Genomic DNA, 18,466 nt, shown 5'->3' on the forward strand with positions numbered 1-18,466 from the left:
GCACATAGAATTATACTGAATTCTTGCTAAAATATTAAAAACAAACTAGTAAAAAACATTAATCATTGTCTAGTACAGCTGGATCACATTTTACTAATTAAAGGATGATTTTATATTTTCTGATGACAAACTATAAATAACCAAGGTGATGTGTCTAGGTGAGCTATCCTCAACAATTTCGTAATAATCCTTCAATGATTTTTATTTATTTATTTATTATTAATGACAAGAGTATAATAGTATCTGGGGCTTCTAAGATAGGATTTTCTAACACGCATGTAAGTAGTGTGAATTTAAGGGCAATTTGGCATATTTCCTTCTCTATACTTTGTATAACTGCTTTGTTGTTTTGTTGTTACCCATTTTTATTCCTGAATTTTTCCATTATGGGACAGACTCTTTACAGGAGTATTTGACTAATTCAGAAACTGTTGCTTTAGGATGGCACTTGGAAGGGAAGAACTACTTAGAAGGGTAGAACTAAATTTGTTTACTTTGTTTGTTTTGTGAGAATGAAAAAAAGATAATCAGAGAAATTGCTTTTCCTTGTTTGTCTTTCCCAACCTAAGGCAGACCAATAACTTAGACTTGATCGTGGTCCCATAATTCTAACTTTCTTCCTCTATGGCTCCCCATCCTTGAAAGAGGCAGAAAAACAAAACAAAACAAAACAAACAACAAAAAAACAACAACACACAAAAGAAAAGTGATAGTCATCAGAAAGGACAACCTCAACAAACAAGGCTCTAACAGCATATCTGTTTTTCTTTCATACAACCCTTTTGCCCTTTTAATGAGATCATAGAATCTTAGAATCATAAAATGGCTTGGTTTGGAAGGGATCTTAAAGATCATTTAGTTCCAACCCTCCTGCCATAGGCAGGGGTGCCACCCACTAGATCAGGGTGGCCAAGGCCCCATCTAACCTGGACTTCAACACTTCTAGGGATGGGGCATCCTCAGTTTCTCTGGGCAGCCTATTCCAGTGTCTTACTACCATTACAGTGTAGAATTTCTTCCTAGTGTCTAATCTAAATCTATCCTCTTTTATTTTAAGACCATTCCCCATTCCGTAGTATGGATTGATTATTTTAATTAGCCAGCACGTTATGAAGGCAGTTTGCTTTTTTTTTTTTTTTTTCCTAGAGTTTGGCTTCCAGACTTTTACAAAAGTGAACATTATTCCTGAATTTGTAGAAAATATCTATTAACAATTGATAAACTTTGAGAACAAATAACTAATCATAAAGAACGATAATAAAAATGCTATAAAAAAATGAGTTTATTAATTTGAATGAGAATTTGTCTACATTTAAAACATAAAGATTGCTAGACACAACCAATTATTGTTTTTTATATATAGGTTAAGAGACTCCTAAGTGCAAAATTGTTTCACTTGTTTGTTAGACTGTCCTGCACAGCACACAAGGAAATCAGAGGAGTACTTTAGCTGACTCACTGCTCTCACACAGGTTTAAATGTACTGAAGCAATCTAGGTCCTGGCATCTCCTTTCTTTCTATGTACCCATTCTATTGTCTATTTATACCTATTTTTCCCCCCTAATGTTTAATTAAAGGTTTTCATCCCAGTAAGTGCTAGTGTTATATTTATTTACTGTACTCCATTTACCTGCAATTTGTTTATGAGATTTCATGTGGGTATGTGCCTTACTAAAGTTAAAAAACAAACAAACATAAGAACATATGATTTCCTCAGACCCTTTTTTATGTTTCTTTGGTCAGTTATCTAGGGTAAAGAAGAAATTTGATTTTGTTGACAATATTTGATCTTGATAAATCTCTTAGTCATTTCTTGCAATCTTATTATCTTCTTGTTGTTTACAAATAGATTGTTTAATAATCTGTCCTAGTATCTTTTCAGGTACCAAAAATGCCTATAATTCCCAGAAGTAAATCCCCCATATACTTTATCCTTTTAAAACACAGATACTATGCTTTCTACTTGTCTTGAGATTTCATTCTTCATCCATGAATTCTTGTCAATGGCTCTGAAATGTATTTGGCTACCTTCTTTAAATATAACAAATTTTATCAGAACCTGCTATCTCAGATACCTTTATGTGCATCACCTCTAGTCTTTCTTCATTCAGGCCTATGTTTTTACAGTAGTTTTACTTGTTAAACATTTCATCACAATCAAACTTTTCTGACAGGAATGAAGTTAAAAAGAAGTTTATGCTTTCAGTCTTCCTTTTGTCATCTGCTACTTGTTTATTTTTCCCATTCAATAGTCAGTATGCTTTCCTGGTAACAATTAAAGAATCCTTTTACTGTTATATCAGGTAGATTCACAAGCTTTAAGTCATTTTTCTTCTTTTGCATGTCTGATATTTTTCCACTCTACATTCACATTTTGCTTTTACACTTATCCTGATTTGTACATTCTTATTTCCATTTTTGATGGTATGATTTCTTTTTAACATCAGGTCACTGAAGATGCCATTGTCATTGCTTTCTTACCTCACAATCACAGACTCTACCATTTCCTTTTCACTTTCACCCTAATTGCCTTCTACCTTCAAATTCTGAATCAGTTCATCCAGATAATTAGAATCAAATCTATTGTCAACCCCAAAATGGTAAAAAATGCATGAGTCAGACCCCCAAAATGTGCAAGGTTGTTATTGAAAAGGAAGTTTTAGTTTCTTTACATTTGTCTTCTGTCTTTTCAGCCTCTAGGATCTTCTTGAGTTATTTTTTTTATTATTATTTTTTATGTATTTCTCTGATATCATGAGGCCTAGCAACCTACTTTTTTAAAAAGTGAAACAACTTTTTTTTTTTTTTTAATATTCTTATTTTCAAACTCCAAGGCTTTAATAATGATCATGATGAAACTCTCCACAAAGTTAGGATTTTCTGTATTAAATTCACTGATGACTTGTGAAAAAGTATTATTGTATGAGTATTTGCAGTCTCCTGCTCCCATGTTTGCTGTATTTGGTTATTGGAAAACTCCCTTTCTTCAGCCATTTTTCATTTCTTACACTGAAAAATAGTTGAATCTCTTATTCCCCCACAAGTAGTTTTACTAAATCTTGTGTCCTAAGGCTTTCAATAAACTCAGATGGTAAAGGCAGTAATAGTGGCATTAACCTTTAACATAACACAAAATTCAGTGTAATGAAATTAAATAAAACACACAAAATGGTGGTAGGGTCTAATTTGCTGTTGTGTATAATTGCATAAAAACGTCTTGTGGTCTCATGAATAAAAGAAACTGTGTTGTAGCATGATGGTATAAATTAATTGTATTTAACTGCTCTTAATGGACTATTTTATTTTATTTTATTTTATTTATTTTATTTTAATTGAATACTGTAGTTGTAATCATTTGTGAAACAGTGTATTTGTCCTACACTACAAAAATTGTAGCCAACAGTTTCTGCTGAGTTTGATATTCACTTGATGTAATGGATTTTAGTTTTATTTTAAATTAGTAGTAAAAGTTTTTGAAGGCAACATCCAATAATGAATCTAGCAGTTTAAACAAAATTTGGTTGGACATGGATTACTTTGTAAAGGTCACAAAAATTTGACAAGACTAAATTTTATTTTAAGAGTTACTAAAATATTAGTTCCAATTAACCCACCACATGCCAAACAGCTGGACGTCCATGTTCTACTTCTACTTCCTTCCAAGTAAATGTCTATACTTCCACTATGTTTTGTGCTTTGTCATGGGGTTGAAATGCAAGATATGGCCTCATATCATTCTTTGGTGTAAACCCAAACTGCTACCTGTGATTTGATCATGTTTTGCTGATCTGTTTTACTCTCTCTTTATGCTATGTGTTGCAGCAATATTATGCCACTGCAACTTTATCCTACTGACACCTTTTTTATTAGAAAAAGTCACAAAGTTGGATGTGATTTATATGCAAACTTCGATTAAGATGCTTGCAGAATGATGAGGATAACAGGCATCAGACTATCAACATCCTTCATGGACCAAGATGGAAGTTTTCAGACAGTGAAGGCAGCTGGCTGGAGATAGAGACCACATGTTGGCCCAGAACTTTATAGTCAGTATACACGTGATTAATAAAGTTTTGCTGGTCTGATGATGCAGTACTGATTTAATAATGAATGTATATTTATATAACCATTTACAAACAGCTTTTTGCCATGTGTGATAAAACGTAGGTCCACAGTGCAAGTCCAATGATTTGTTTAACCAAAATTTAGATAACTTTCTATTACTGTATTTTTATGTTTGTGAGTTATTTAGTTGTTTTCATCCTTCACATATTGAAAGATTTTTTCCATGTCAATATATAACAACAATGAAAAAATAAAGCAAAACAAAACTAAACAAAAAATCAGTAAATCAAGCAATAAATAACAGAATACTATGAATGGAATTTTATTCCTCCAAAATTTAAAGTACAGGAATGCCATTAGGTAATAGGTGTAGTGCAATTGTAAGCAGAATATACAGGAAATATATACCTGAATAAGGCTATCAAATGAAAGCATGTCATGCAGACAGATTTCTCCTACAGTGTTAATGGATTTTGAGAAGTGTGACAGTACAACTCAAGTAGAATATTTAGAAGTTAAGTCCCTTTCTCCCTCTCTCTTTCTACCTTTTCATTCAAAGGAACTTTGAGTTAGAGATTTCACTTACAATATATAACTTAAGAGGGGTTTTGCTTGCACACAGAAGTAGAGAACAGACTGTCTTGATTGCCACTTCCTTGGGTTTTGCTTATCTCCTGGCAGCTCTTTCTAAAAGCACTCTTTCCCTGCTGAGTCCCTCATCTCCTAGTGAGAATCAAAGCCGCATCAAGATGAGTTATGGGATGCTTTCTGTTTTGAAAAGCCAGGTCATGCAAATAAAATCAAACAAGAACCATGTGATTCATACAACTGCTTTGGAGCCTGAATGATACTTCTAGGTAGTTTGTATACTATGTAACAATAATTGTTCATTTGTCTATCAAAATGTATTCATAGAATGATTTAAATTATGTAAACTTAACTCAGTTTATTAGTGTCTGTTAAGATTAAATTAACAGGAGTGTGTTTTTATTTTGATTAGATTTGCTTTGTTTTGATTTTGATTTTACATATATATATTGTTTTTCATTCATCTCTGTTAAAGCTGTTATTTAACATTGTTACTTGAAAACCTGTAAGGTTAACTGTGAAGATGTTAAGTACATTTTCACTTAGACAGGGGAAGCCTGGGATTTTTCTTCAGATAATAAAATATCATTAAAAAAATGTTAAATAGAAGCAATCATACTCTTCCTCAGTATGACTTTTATATGAAAATACAGAATCATTGGTTTTGCTTAAGCCATTGAAATATTGGAAAGTGTAACTCTCCACTAAATTCTGAACATAGTAGTTAAATGAAGACTTGATTAAAAAAAAAAAAATCTGTGTTCCATAAGTTTCTTCCTAGATCCAGAAGACATTTTCAGAGTGGTCTTGATATACTGAGTCTTTGCACAAAATTGTAAGATATGCTTTGGGTCTGTAACTCTATAAACAGCCCTGGAATTAAAATATATGGGAAGCTCTTAGTCATGGAACACACCATTGCTCTGTAAGGACATCAGTAAGATGCTTTACAAGGGTTAAGGCTGAGAGAGTGGTTGTGGTGGAGTTCAGCTGCTTAGCAAGGTAAAACCATCACAAGATTATATTGTAATTTGCCTAGCTGCCCAGTGATGTACCGAATATAGACCTGAATTTAAGAGTTTTTTGTTTGTTTGTTTTGTTTTTAACAGAAAATCTAAGACTCTCTATGCTGATGCAACTCACATACATAAAGAAGAGGACATTAAAGTTTGCATGTACAGGTGGTGATTACCCAGACTGGAACACAGTATTTTTGAAGGTCGCCATGTTACAACTATGTAGCTGCAGAGTTGTGCACAGCTTTAGATCTCCCATTCAAAACCAACAAAAAATTAATATAAGTGATTCCATGATTCTGGGCTGTGTTTTGGAAGATATCATTATATGTTTAAAATTCAGGATCTAACTTTCTTTAACTGCAGAACAATATACTTTACAGAAAGAACTAACTTCATAATTACAGCAAGTGGATCAATGAAGTGAAAATGATTGCCATGTCAGTCCTTCCTGACTGGGGATCACAGATCTTCATGTGCATTAATAATATCTTTAGATTATCATGAATATCTGTTATGTTTGAACTTCACTCATAAGCAAAGACAGCTTGGTGGCTCTTGACAATCCAAAGCAGAGTATTCATGGGGACATTTAGATGAGTAGCTGTTCTGTGGTGCTTATTTTGTATGCACATTTATGAACTGAAGGCGCACTTTTGCTTAATGGGTAATAATTACTAGTACAACAACATTTGGTGCAAATACTTGTGGCCATGTGTCCTTCAGTAATCTGAGGTTATGAGATGTCATTGAAAAAATATTACAGATCTACACATATATATATAAACTCTTAGGAGCACCATTAGTGCTCACGTAATTTGTAGTTTTGAAAAAGCTGGCAGTAGATATCAGAAAAAATAGAGCATGAAGGACTGGAATCAGTTCTTTCTACAGTGACTGATACAACAGAGAAAAATCTGGAAGAGGTAAATAACACATGAAGAGAAGGTAGAGTGAGAGATTGTTTCAAAAATGAAATTAGTCTGAAACAGATATATTACACTGATTGTACATAGTGTACATTCTATCTAAGAGAAACCATTCAGCAAAACCATACTACTGTAGAAGTATTTATACCAGCTAAATTTTAGGGCTTTTCTTGGGCCCTTTTGGTCTGGAAGACATGACTCTTATTTTATAACGAAATACAGAAAATACAACAAATGCAGTCTACCTGTGAGTGAAGGGATTGTTTATAATTATACCAGTTTTCTGACAAGGAAGTAGTGGTAATATCACATTGATACCATATAGAGTCTGTTAGTCAAAACTTATAAGGGGTAATTGTTTTCAAATGCAACAAGGTCACTGATCAGATACAGCGATCTCTGAACATGCAGTAAAGAATGCATCACAGGAGGAGATACCAGAGGAATTCCAGAAAAATCATAATTTAGTGGTACTCTAATGTCCTGGCCAAAGCCATCAAAGTCATCATTAGGCACTACCCATGACAATTAAGAGTTACCGCTGAAAGGATTATGTAGTTTAATACATAAGCTAAAAATTTGTTCTTTAAACCATTTTGTTTTTCTACAGTTCCAACTGGCACTCACAATCCAAGTGGGTTTTGACAAAGAAAGATAATATGAGTCTAGAAATGCTTATGGGAGGGAAAGAAAAAAAAAAAAACTTTTATTTGAAGCAAGTCATGCTTATACCAGGCCCAGCTATGGTGTGAGGACAGGGTCTGTTTTGTTCTAAGAAAAGCACTGAAGTTTGAATCTATGGTAACCAGATTCATGACATTCTTTCCGTGTGGCTGATCTACCGATAACATCCTTCTGCTCTGCAAGATGTCTCTGCTGACATCTGATCAGAGTAGCAGATATCTTCCTGCACAGATTTAGTACTGTGACATTTCTTTTTTCTGGCTCTTGGTCATAGGCATCTGAACCCCAGAACTGCAGATAGGACAGAAGTAGGAAAAAAAAAATCTAGAATCCCGTAAAAGGTAAAAATAACTGCAGACAGTGTTGCTGTTGAGATATTACAATGTTCGCTGTATGTGAAAAGAAGAAGTAAGAAGACAAAGTATCATTTTCACCATGTGTTTTTGATGAGATGATGTGGACTTTGTGACACACTATACTTCTTCCTGTCAGTCATACTGTCTTTCATTAAAGTTGTCTTCTCTATATCAACTGATATTTAAATGTTATGTGACTGTACCTGTCTAACAGTACCTGTCACTAAGGGAGAGTAGCCACTCTTGAAAATCTCAGCCGAAGTCAGTGTCTTCTGCATCTTCATTCTTGCAGTTCACACAATCTGATGTCTCATTCAATTTATAGCAGCACACCAACAATAATAAAAATTACCAATTTGAATTATGAAATGAATATGCCTTCTCACATTAACTTTTATTTTCAGCCTTTCCCATCAATTTAAAAAATGTAGATGTTGTTTCACTGCCCATAATGAGCAAAATTTCAGTATGTCTGGACATATTAATATAACATATTATGAGTTTCACACCATTTACCTTTATTTTTCACACCATTTACCTTTATTTTTTTTTTATTTATTTATTTATTTACTTATTTGTCATTGTTGTGGAGTATGTCTAGTAGCTTTACAATTCACCTGTAAAATGCACATGAAATCATAGGGCACTAGCTACTGCATGTAGATCTTTTCTTCACTAACAAGAACCTAAAGAATTACTCAATTTTGATAAATTTTTAAATCAGAGGGACAGTATAATAACTTGGTACAGATAATGGTGAACCATTTACTACTTCTTTGCTCTAAAATGTGCTTTTTAAAGTCATAGTTATGCTGCCTGAGTTATTGAAGAAATTTGTTTATTTTGTGCAGCTCCTTGTGACCTTATACACAATACTCAACGGGGAGTCATCTGACTTTGTAGGAGAAATGAAATCTAAGATAACTCATGGTTTCTATATTATTCGTAATTATCAGCATTTTGAGTTCTAATGCAGTTATAAGAATGATCAACATTGTTCTGGTTTAGCCCGGCTGGCAGCTAAACACCACACAGCTGTTCGCTCACCCTCTCCCTTCCCTCCCTGGGATGGGGGAGAGAAACGGGAAAGTGAAGCCTGTGAGTTGAGATAAAGACAGTTTATTAAGACAGAAAAATAATAATAACAATAATAATAATAATAGTATTAATAATAATAATGTGTACGAAATAAGTGATGCACAATGCAATTGCTCACCACCCGTTGACCGATGCCCAGCCTATCCCCGAGTAGCCGGCCCCCCCCACCCCGGCTAGCCACCCCTATATATTGTTCAGCATGACGTCAGATGGTATGGAATACCCCTTTGGCCACTTTGGGTCAGCTGTCCTGGGTCTGTCCCCTCCCAGCTCCTGCTGCATCCCTAGCCTGCTCGCTGGCAGGACAGAGTGAGAAGCTGAAAAAGTCCTTGGCTTGGTGTAAGCACTGCTCTACAACAATTAAAACATCAGCATGTTATCAGCGCTCTTCTCATCCTAATCCAAAACATAGCTCAGGTTACACTCTTTCCAATACCTTCTAATTAATCACCATTTTCATCTATGATATATAGCAATCATGGTAGTGATGACATACAGTGTTATATGATAATTAACATACTACAATTCAACTCATGGGCTATTCTCACCCAGTATTAGGTCCCCTTGAGGTACACACCGGACCTCCCCATTCTTTTGCATTACCCACCAAGTGCATCCAGGTCCCTGAGCAAAAGCAATCCCACGAATGGGCTTGCCTTTTCCTGAGGCAGGAGTAGCCCAGACTGTCTTACCCAGCATGTTTCTTATGTGCACTACAGGAACTTTATCCCCTTCTACAGTGCATAACAGGTTTGATTGGGCAGGTCCAGCTCGGTTGGCAGATCCTCTAGTATTGACTAACCAGGTGGCCTTTGCCAAATGTGTATCCCAATTTTTGAATGTCCCAGCACCCATTGCTTTCAGTGTAGTCTTTAACAGTCCATTGTATCGTTCAACTTTCCCGGAGGCTGGTGCATGATAGGGGATGTGATACACCCACTCAATACCATGTTCTTTGGCCCAAGTGTCTATAAGGTTGTTTCGGAAATGAGTCCCATTGTCTGACTCAATTCTTTCTGGGGTGCCATGTTGCCATAGGACTTGCTTTTCAAGGCCCAGGATAGTGTTCCGGGCGGTGGCATGGGGCACAGGATATGTTTCCAGCCATCCGGTGGTTGCTTCCACCATTGTAAGTACGTGGCGCTTGCCGTTGCGGGTTTGAGGGAGTGTGATGTAATCAATCTGCCAGGCCTCTCCATATTTGTATTTCAGCCATCGTCCTCCATACCAAAGAGGCTTTGACCGTTTGGCTTGCTTGATTGCAGCACGTTTCACAATCATGAATAACCTGTGCTATAGTGTCCATGGTCAGGTCCACCCCTCGGTCACGAGCCCATCTGTATGTTGCATCTCTGCCTTGATGGCCTGAGGTGTCATGGGCCCGCTGGGCTATAAATAATTCACCTTTATGTTGCAAGTCCAGGTCCACCTGAGCCACTTCAATCTTAGCAGCCTGATCCACCTGCTGGTTGTTTTGATGTTCTTCAGTAGCCCGATTCTTGGGCACGTGAGCATCTACATGGCGTACCTTTACAACCAGGTTCTCTACCCGGGCAGCAATATCTTGCCACAATGCAGCAGCCCAGATGGGTTTGCCCCTGCGCTCCCAGTTGCTTCCATTGCTGTAACCACCCCCACAGGGCATTTGCTACCATCCATGAATCAGTATAGAGATAGAGAACTGGCCACTTTTCTCGTTCAGCGATATCTAAGGCCAGCTGAACGGCTTTCACTTCTGCAAACTGACTCGATTCACCTTCTCCCTCAGCAGCTTCTGCAACTCGTCGTGTAGGACTCCATACAGCAGCTTTCCATCTACGATGCTTTCCCACCATACGACAGGACCCATCAGTGAACAGGGCATATTTCTTCTCATTTTCTGCTAGCTTGTTGTACAGTGGGGCTTCTTCAGCACGGACCACCTCCTCCTCTGATGATAACCCAAAGTACTTGCCTTCTGGCCAGTCCATAATTACTTCCAAGATTCCTGGGCGACTGGGGTTTCCTATTCGAGCCCGCTGAGTAATCAGTGCAACCCACTTGCTCCATGTAGCATCAGTTGCATGATGTGTAGAGGGGACCCTTCCTTTGAACATCCAACCCAGTACCGGCAGTCGGGGTGCCTGCCAGGAGGAGCTGCGCTTCAGTACCAACCACTTCCGAAGCAGATCGAACTCCCTCATATGCTGCCAATATCTCCTTTTCGGTTGGGGTATAGCGGGCCTCAGATCCTCTGTAGCCCCGACTCCAAAACCCCAGGGGTCGACCTCGAGTTTCCCCAGGTTCTTTCTGCCAGAGGCTCTGGGTGGGACCATTCTCCCCGGCTGCGGTGTAGAGCACATTCTTTACATCTGGTCCTGTTTGGACTGGCCCAAGGGCTACTGCATGAACTATTTCCTGCTTACTTTGTTCAAAGGCTTGTCGTTGCTCAGGGCCCCATTCGAAAGCATTCTTCCTACGGGTTACTTGGTAGAGCGGGTTTACAATCAGACTGTAATTTGGAATATGCATCCTCCAAAACCCCACGACACCTAGGAAAGTTTGTGTTTCCTTTTTGCTAGTTGGTGGAGACATAGCTGTTATCACTGTTATTTTGTTGATCACATCCATTGGGATTTGACGACGTCCATCTTGCCATTTTATTCCTAAAAACTGGATCTCTCGTGCAGGTCCTTTAACTTTATTTTGTTTTATGGCAAAACCGGCCTTCAGAAGGATTTGGACTACTTTCTTCCCTTTCTTGAAAATTTCCTCTGCAGTGTCACCCCACACAATGATGTCATCGATGTACTGCAGGTGTTCAGGAGCCTCCCCCTGCTCCAGCGCAGACTGGATCAGTCCATGGCAAATGGTAGGGCTATGTTTCCACCCCTGGGGCAGCCGATTCCAAGTATATTGGACTCCCCTCCAAGTGAAAGCAAACTGTGGCCTGCACTCTGCTGCTAGAGGGATGGAGAAAAATGCATTAGCAATATCAATTGTGGCATACCACTTGGCTGCCTTTGATTCCAGTTCATACTGGAGTTCTAGCATGTCCGTCACTGCAGCACTCAGTGGTGGCATGACTTCGTTCAGGCCACGATAGTCCACTGTTAGTCTCCACTCACCATTAGACTTTCGCACTGGCCATATGGGACTATTAAAAGGTGAATGGGTCTTGCTGATCACTCCTTGGCTCTCCAGTTGACGAATTAGCTCGTGGATGGGAATCAGGGAGTCTCGGTTGGTGCGATATTGCCGCCGGTGCACAGTTGTGGTAGCGATTGGCACTTGCTGTTCTTCAACCCTCAGCAAGCCCACAACAGAAGGGTCCTCTGAGAGACCGGGCAAGGTAGACAACTGTTTAATGTCCTCTGTCTCTAAGGCAGCTATGCCAAAAGCCCAGCGGAACCCTTTTGGGTCCTTGAAATATCCTCTTCTAAGATAGTCTATGCCAAGGATGCACGGAGCATCCGGGCCAGTCACAATACGGTGCTTTTGCCACTCCTTTCCGGTTAGACTCACTTCAGCCTCCAATACAGTTAACTGCTGGGACCCCCCTGTCATGCCATAAATACAGATGGGCTCTGGCCCTTTACAGCTTGATGGCATTACAGTACATTGTGCACCGGTGTCTACTAAAGCCTTATACTTCTGTGCGTCAGACGTGCCAGGCCATCGAATCCACACAGTCCAATAAACTCGATTGTCCCTTTCCTCCCCCTGGCCGGAGGCAGGGCCCCTCTAGTCCTGGTCAGAATCTTCGTTTCTGTGTTTAAAAGACTGCCTGCTGGAAGTTGGAGCAGCAAACTTTTCAGAGAACCCCTTTCTCCCCATTGTTTTCTTTTGCAACTCACGTACCCGTGCCTCTAGGGTCTCAGGAGATTTTCCATCCCATTTTCTCATGTCCTCTCCATGGTCACGTAGGTAAAACCACAGGGTGGCGCGGGGTGTGTACCCACCATATTGTCTTCTTTGCACGGATGCACGTTTACCCCTAATAGCCGAGGCACTGGTTTGTACAGGTGGGGAAGAAAATACACTCTCTTTAAGTTGGTGGACCTCTTCAAAAAGTTTCTCCAAAGTATTCTCTTTTAGTTGGTGGGACTCTTTTAGTTTCTCCACAGCCGAGACGCAGGCCTGTAGGGAAGAGGAGAGATTTCCTTCGTACTCCCAGAGTTGTTTAGCCATTTCACCCACTATGGGGTCTTCACCGTCTTTCCAGGTTATTATTGTCAATGAGCTGGCCCATGATGATGGTGCATTCCGTACAAACTTCCGCCACATGGGTCGAGTACACTGGACTTCATCTGGATCTGTGGATATTTGTGCATCGTCTAGGTCCTTATAAATTACTTCCCGTACGGCTAATTCCCTCAGGTACTGAATTCCCCTCTCCATGGTGGTCCACTTGACTGGTAGACATACAAGTTCTTCCTTGAAGGGATACCTTTCCTTCACAGCTGACAGGAGACGCCTCCAGAGGCTGTGAGATCGTGCTCCATCTCCAATTGCTTTGTCAATGCCTGCGTCTCTAGCAAGGGATCCCAACCACCTGGCTTCCCTGCCCTCTAATTCCACACCATTGGCTCCAGTGTCCCAGCACCGGAGCAGCCAGGTGACAAGCTGCTCACCTATACAGCAACCACAATCTTTTCGCACATCTCGTAGCTCACGCTGGTATAGGGTTCGGGTAGTTACTGTTGATTTTTCGACATCCTCATCCTCATCTTCATCCTCCTGCACATTTGATGGCCCAGCCTCGTCTTCTCCATACCTAGACCTAGCAGAAGACTGTCTGCGTTCTAAACGACCTGAGTTTCTATACCATTTTTTCACCTTGTCTACAGGGGCAACTTGCACTGCTACAGCTCGCTTCTCTGACCCAGCTACAGGGTCTGCCACAGGGGTTGGAATACCCTCTGCAGGGACAACTTGCACTGCTACAGTTCGTTTCTCTGACCCAGCCACAGGAGTGGGAGCGGCTGCAGGAGCTGGAACAGCTGCAGGGGCTGGAATGGCTGCGGGAGCCGGGACTGGAACGGCCGCAGGGTCTGTCACTAGGTTGGTAGTAGCATCAATTGCAGCTCGATAGGCACAAGCCAGACCGCAGCACGCCACAGTGATTTGTGCCACTTTGGAACTGCCAGAGTCATGACACCTTTTTTTCAAGCATTCTACCAGTTTTTTAGGATTTTGCAGTTGTTCAGGGGTGAATGTCCAAAACACTGGAGGTGCCCACTGCTCTAGAAAGCTGCCCATATCCTCCCACACTCCCTGCCACTCGCAACTATCCCGCCTCAAGACAGATCTCCGGATGAGATTCCTAAGTAGTTGTTTAACCTTAAACAAAACCTGAAGCGCATTCAGGAGACATAACAACAGGAACATGCTGGTCTGAGTATCCCAAGGATATTCAACATCTTGGAGAGCTACCGTAGCTAGCTCGGGGGATAAGAGGGTGGTGAAGGAGGAAGGGAGAGTGAACAGGTAGGAAAAAATATCTTCCCCTGTCCCCTCCACAGATTGACTCCCTGATGAAAAAAGGCAATAGGTGTAATTGCTAATAGTTTCTGAGATATGGTTTCCGAAGTATAGAGTCGACGGCAGTGCTGAGTACAAATACCAGGTTAGAGTCATGACCAGAAATCTCATCATTTCATAAGCCATCGTTACACCACACAGTACCATAACAATCTTAAACCAGGGCCCGGAAAGGATAAACAGCGCGACAGGGAGCACATACAGAAAGTAACGTGCTATAAAACTCAATTTGGGAAACAGGCACAGCAGACTTGAGATTAAGGCAATCAACATTGTGACTAGCAACTATTAAGCAGGTCGAATACTTATACCAATTTTAGTTTAACACGCTCTGGTCAAATCTGTCGATATCTCAACCCTTCGGGCCCCACGTTGGGCGCCAAAAGGACTGTTGTGGTTTAGCCCGGCTGGCAGCCAAACACCACACAGCCGTTCGCTCACCCTCCCCCTCCCTCTCCGGGATGGGGGAGAGAAACGGGAAAGTGAAGCCTGTGAGTTGAGATAAAGACAGTTTATTAAGACAGGGAAAAGAATAATAACAATAACAATAACAATAACAATAACATAATAATAATAATAATAATAGTATTAATAGTAATAATGTGTACGAAATAAGTGATGCACAATGCAATTGGTCACCATCCGTTGACTGATGCCCAGTCTATCCCCGAGCAGCCGGCCCCCCCTCCACCCTGGCTAGCCACCCCTATATATTGTTCAGCATGACGTCAGATGGTATGGAATACCCCTTTGGCCACTTTGGGTCAGCTGTCCTGGGTCTGTCCCCTCCCAGCTCCTGCTGCATCCCTAGCCTGCTTGCTGGCAGGACAGAGCGAGAAGCTGAAAAGTCCTTGGCTTGGTGTAAGCACTGCTCTACAACAATTAAAACATCAGCATGTTATCAGCGCACTTCTCATCCTAATCCAAAACATAGCACCCTACCAGCTACTAGGAGGAAAATTAACTCTGTCCTAACTGAAACCAGGACACATTTCTATGTTTGTCTTTTTGAGACACAAGAACAACTTTATGAAGTTGTCTGTGAGAAGTTCAGGGAGGAGTTCTATTTCTGATACATGGATTCTAATTCTTCCACAACACACTAGAAAAGTGTGATATTCTACCTTTCCAGTGGTTATTCATAATTAAAATAACTGCCTTCTCTTATTCCATTGCATTTCTTTCTCTGAATATAGATCAACTGTATGAGATATAGATTCTCAGGCTTAGTGATGTGAAACTGCTTTGGAGTTTAACAGATTTTTGATATTATTATTATTATTAGTATAAGGAAGATACACTGGATCTCTCTACTTCTTCTTTTCCTGTTTAAATGATTTGAGTAATCCCAATTTACATCCAAGAGAAGAGTAAGACCTTATATGATAATTTTGTTTTGTTTTGTTTTGTTTTGTTTTGTTTTTTCCAATTATGGAAAAAGTAGAATAACACAGTTTGAAGTTTTTACTAACAATTTCATGACCATTTAAAATATCTAATACTAATAATTTTATATCGAACAAAAAGGTCAGATTACAATGCTAAATTTTCATGGGATCAAATCTCTTCATGAACTGCCAATAGCTTTTACTAAGAGCTCAGATATTGTTATCTATTTTCTACTAAGGCATATACAGCATTTATTCACACTTGTGTCTGTTACCCATGCATGAGAGAATGTCAAGCATTTCCATCTTTCTGCACGCAAAGTATCTTAAAATTTTGACTAGATAAACACATTAAATAATACTAATTATTCTATGCTAATTTGGTTCATTTAAGATGGTCACTCCTAAGAATTTGAATATGACCTGAATATTACAAAATTGTTCATTTTTTCCTTAGATTAGCAACAGTTTATTTTGGAATTCAGTGCTATAAAATAGTATGTTGTTATTAAAGTTTTTAAAGGAACATAAAGGAGCCATAACATGAGGTTAAAACGGATTTCTGTTTTACACATTAAACAGGATTTTTTTTTTTTTTTACTTAAAGAGTTTCATTTACTCCCAAAGTTCAACATAAAATATTTGATAATATTCATGATAATCTCTTGATTTTTTTGACACATATGGCTAGATTTTCATTTGCAACGGGATTCTCATCAAACTTTAGACAATGTCACTATGGGTATCTACAGCTAAGACAGCCATTTAGATTTCTTTAAGTCTTCATCTTAAGATGGAAGTAGATTTTTAAAGAAATAATTAATAATTTCTTTCTTAGACTTCTCCATTTAGCTAACATGGCTTGAGCTCTAGAGATGTTCCTTTCTCTCTCCTGATTCCATCAGCTTTATTTCCTCATAAAAGAAGCCTATTTCTTATTTAGGTAGAGATATTTTCTTTGTAGCTTTCTGTAAATAAGTGAGAGGGATCAGTCTTAGTTCACTCTGCATTAGTAATAGAATAAATGAAATTATACATTTACGTATGCTTGAATTATTCATATCTAAGTCTATGGACTATGTTGGCTAGTGACAAAGTTAAAATAACTCTTCGTCTACTTGACTTGAAAGGCAACAAGTTATCTCAATCCTGAAAAGCTATTTAGCCAGAAATATTTCTGTTCTCTGTGGTGAAAGTATTGGCTTGGCTGATTCTCTCTTTTAAATCTCAGTGACTGAACATCATCTAGACATGAGTTTTGAAACTCTCGTGTGGAATTATTTGCAATTCTTCACATTGCAGCTATGACTGAAGACACTGACTAAGAAAGTTGGAACTTTCATGTAAATATAGTGGACAGATATAAAGGATTAAATGTCAGAGCTAGATATTTGAGACTTCATTATAACTAAGAGAGACACAGGTACTTTTAGAGCACGGTGTCATTAAAACATGTCCCAAATATCAACATATTATTAAAATAAGTCCCTCCTGTCTAGAAGAGATCTTTGTATGCTTAAGTGATTTGCAAATCTATGTATTGTTGATGATTTAGGTGACATGAAGGCTGCACTTAAGGATCAGTGCTCTCTTCATTCCTTTATATATATATTTTAAAACTGTTTTCTAAAACCTAGTATGAATAGGCTAGTGAGGATCATAATTTTCTCTATACTTAAGCTGTAATGCACTACTTTGAAAGTAAAAGTCTGTCTTCATTCACTAGCACATTTCATGTTGTTGCAATACGTTGTAGACTCTACCACTGAAATTAATATTTCAGATTTATTACATATTTCCTATTCATTGGGTTACCAAATGACATCAGGTTCTTGAATTATCAGCTGAAAGTTCAGTGATGACATTTACTTAATTAAAAACAAACAAACAAACAAACAAATTAAAAAGTATAAAAGAAAAACAAACCAACAAACAAGGAAATATATAAAGCAATAACAATCTTTGTCAAATATGGCTAACTGGCTGTTGAACAACACAGCTATGAAAAACAATAATAAATATTTTCTCATCTGAGGCTGTAACAGTGAAATGTGAAAATAATACTTTTTTTTTTTTTTCATTAAGGAAACCAAAATGTATGGTAATGAAATATTTCAATTGTTTGTTTCTCATCTTAATCAGCACAGAATGTTGTTTTTTGTTTTGTTTTATTTTGTTTTGTTTTGGGAGGGTTAATATATTTTGTTTTAATATAAACTTAATTCTGATGTTGGTGGGCACATAATAATGAATTTATTGACAATTAACACCTCTGTGATATTTTTTAAATGTTCAAATTATTAAAAAAAAATCTTCACTATATAGTCTCTTTTCATATTTTTATTCACATTAGCATGTCCTATGCGTAGACACAAATCACAGACATCCTGTGATTTTGTTCACTGTACTTGTGCTATTAATTTTTTCTTAGTGTAACTGCTGTACAATGAAAGCTGACATAGAAGCTGATGAGAAGGGGAGGGGGGGGGAGAAAAAAACTATGAATGTAGGAAATTCTCTTGTTTAATCCCCTTGACTACATAGCTGAGGGACAGGCGGAATTTTAATCTATTTGCCATTCTCATTACATCTTTGGATTTAATACTTGGTCTTATAATTAGAAGAAAACTCCTGGGGAAAGATGACAGACCTATTCTGTATGTTTAATGCAGTTTGGTAATTCTTTGTACACCTGGCAGAAGAAACAACAATGGCTTCGATAGCTATGAGAGGTCAGTAATATACATGGTGAGACAAAAACAACAACAACAACAACAACAAACTCTTCAAATTAAGAATTACAAATAGATTCTGGATG

This window comes from Cygnus atratus, chromosome 1 (assembly GCF_013377495.2).
Source record: "Cygnus atratus isolate AKBS03 ecotype Queensland, Australia chromosome 1, CAtr_DNAZoo_HiC_assembly, whole genome shotgun sequence".
Lineage (NCBI taxonomy): Eukaryota > Metazoa > Chordata > Aves > Anseriformes > Anatidae > Cygnus > Cygnus atratus.